This window comes from Gavialis gangeticus, unplaced genomic scaffold (genome assembly GCF_001723915.1).
Source record: "Gavialis gangeticus isolate Ggan-Ray unplaced genomic scaffold, GavGan_comp1, whole genome shotgun sequence".
Classification (NCBI taxonomy): domain Eukaryota; kingdom Metazoa; phylum Chordata; order Crocodylia; family Gavialidae; genus Gavialis; species Gavialis gangeticus.
Window position 1 is genome coordinate 411,167 of NW_017728980.1, and position 2,852 is coordinate 414,018.

Sequence of the window (2,852 nt, forward strand, 5' to 3'; positions counted from 1 at the left end):
GGGCCCGTCCTGCGGCCGCCTGGCCTTGCGCTGAACGCCCGACCTCCGGAGGTGCGGCCGGGCCGGGGGTTGCCGCAGACACGGGGCCTGCACAGCCCGCTCCGCGCTCGGGGTTTCCTCGTCCTGCCCGCGCTGTACATGCCCCCCCCGGGGCGTCTGCTGCTCTGGGCCTTGCCCCATGTTGAGGGACATGGGAAACGCCCCGCTGCTGCCCAGTGCTCGGGGAGGCCCCGCGCCCGGGTAAGGTCTCTGGGCGCCTCTGTGTGAACGGAGCATTTCACCGGTCTCTGCTGTGACCCTATTAAAAATCAGGAATTTCATGTGTTTAAAGGGAAACTTGGTTTTTCTCTAGTCTTCCCTTGTGGTTTGAACCGTTGAAAGCAAGGTTATGTGAGCCATCCAAAAATGGATTCTTGTTTTGGTAAGAGAAGATACTGGCTTGGGGAAAGCACAGATGCGGAGGGAGAATCTGCTTCTGGTCACCTGGAGTAAGAAAATGGGGTGGCCAATAGGCACTTTGCAGTCTTAAGCATCGTGATTTTGACCACTGGCTACTGCCGCAGTAGTAACACCTAGGCTGGAAACTCGTCTTGCCTTGACGAGTCCATTTTTTTACATGACCACCTCCACATTTCTTAGTGCACAGTTGTAACGACCCACTTCTGCTGGACTAGATCTAAAGTATCTAAAGTGTCTAGCACTGGGTTATAAGCCTGTAAATTGCCATTTACATCTTGCATTTTCCCCCCCTCAAAGGAAACAGAACTACAACTAATAGAGAAGAAGAAGAGGATGATGACGAAGGTGGGAATCGCACATCTTTTCCAAGCTTTTCATGTTTAAAGGGGAATTGTCTTGTCTTTTCAGCATGGAGTGCAGGCTTGCTACCTATGTCTTGGTTTTGTGGGAGCACGTGCGCAATGACTCTGTACTCCCATCTAGTGACTAGGCCGTGTCAGTGAAGTATGTAAGAGTCTTGTTTTCTCAGCCCTTCAGACTAGAGGAGTTTCAGTCTCCTTTTTGCTAATGGTAATGGTACATCAGTAAAATGTTAATGTGTTCATGAGGAACCCCAGTGCTTGGGGGACTGTTTGTTAGTCAACTCATAAGGTATTTTATTAGATTTAGCCACTCCAATAGTGTAAAAGACATAGAAGAATCAGGGGTGTACGTTATACCCGGGTTGGTCTAAGGACATAGGCAGACAAGGTTCTTTGGGTGAATCTGTTATCTTTTATTAGACCAACTTAAATAGTTGGAAACAAACACTTTTAAAGCAAGCTTTCATGTTTAAAGACCCTTCGTCAGGCTGAGGAAGTTTTTGCAGTTGGTGTGTGCATTTCCTGGATGGAATGAAAAGTAAAGAATCCAGAGTCTGTTTTCACCCACTGACTCAATTTACATTTTCACTGACTGCCTGTCTTGCATGCATACCAGCCCGGCCTCTGGCAAAAACATCCAACCTGACGAAGGGTTTTTAAATCCAAAAGCTTGCTTTAAAATTTTTTTTTCCAGCTATTTAAGTTGGTCTAATAGAAGAATCATGGGCTTTGCTTCAAATATATGGACAAGGTGACAAGGGATGCAGGCTGTAATTTTTTTAGTCCTTTAAAAGTCAGAGAAATTCTGGTTACCTTAGCTAACCCCCAAAGTGTTCTTTTTTTCCTAGCCTGAATACTGATCAACAGCTGTTAGGTTTCAGTTTATTTCTCCACTTGGTCGAGTGATTCCTGTTTTAACATTTACAATTGGTAAAGTTTATATAAAAGGTGCTATGTAATGGTGACAGTGCCATTAAAAAGTCACTGTAGAAAATGAGTGACACTTAAGAAGATGAAATTAGTCTTGAGCATGCATGCAATTATACATCTGAAAATGATAGGTTTTCAAAAGAAATGCATCACACTTTCCATAACTGATTTCCCATTTAGGCTCCATTGAGCAATGAGCTATGTAAGCTGAGCTTCACTGAAGGGCGGGCCATGAGTACAGCTGTCCGCCTTCCCACCTCCCTACCTTCTAATGCAGGGGTGGCAATTATTTGAGTTGGCGGGTCACTTAAGGAGCTTTGGTGAGCTGTTGCGGGCTGGGTCAGCACCTGCCCCTCCTTGCCCACAACAGCTCCCAAAAACTCCCTTAGTGGCTCTGCCCCCAGGCTGGTAGGGGTGCACTGATAGGTATTTTTGAGGCCGCTACCAATGGCCAATTTTTAAGGAGGCACATCAACTGATACCAGCTCAATTTCTGATACACAGCCTAGCAGCATGCAGCTGGTAAGTCTGTTCTGGTGGAAGGGGAGGGAAGGAACGCCAATCAAGGCCCCCGTGGTGAGGGAGGGAGTGGGGCCGGGGCAGGCTGCCCAGCTGGGGCAGGGCACGGGGCAGAGTCGCATCTCATCTGGGGCAAGTGGGAGGTGGCTTCTGCCACTAAGCGCATCTGGGATGGCATTGGCGGGGGGGAATGTGTACTCCCAGATCTGCGCAGGCTGGGGCTGCGCTGGGCTCTTCCTGGCAGGGGGGAGTAGTGGGCCAGGCTGCATTTGGAGTGGGTGGTGGCACTGGGAGGGGGCTAAAGGGGGGGGCTGCAGTCACCCCAAAATTTTGTGTGGCCCCCCCCAACACCTCCTCCCAGTACCACCGTCTGCCCTGAACGTAGCCTGGCCTAATCCCCCTCCTCCTGCCAGGAGGAGCCTGGCCCCACCCCACACCAGATCTGAGGTGCACCCCCCCCCACATGTGTCCTCCAGGGGTGTGTGCAGCAGGAGGAGCTGCCTCCCCCATCTCCCTGCACAAGCCATGGCTCCATCCCACACCCAACCCAGCTGGCTAGTGTCTGCCTCAGCGCCTCTCCTT

The 2,852-nt window shown here is 50.3% G+C and overlaps 1 protein-coding gene across 1 annotated transcript in view; it reads left to right on the forward strand.

The window, feature by feature from the left end:
• Positions 1–32: 32 nt before the first annotated feature.
• The window catches only part of DDX25 (DEAD-box helicase 25), a 42,634-nt gene continuing 39,814 nt past the window's right edge, over positions 33–2,852 (forward strand). The window contains exons 1-2 of the mRNA XM_019508868.1: positions 33–51; positions 757–804. The gene's annotated coding sequence lies outside the window, so the exon portion shown is untranslated. The remainder of the gene's footprint in view (positions 52–756; positions 805–2,852) is intronic.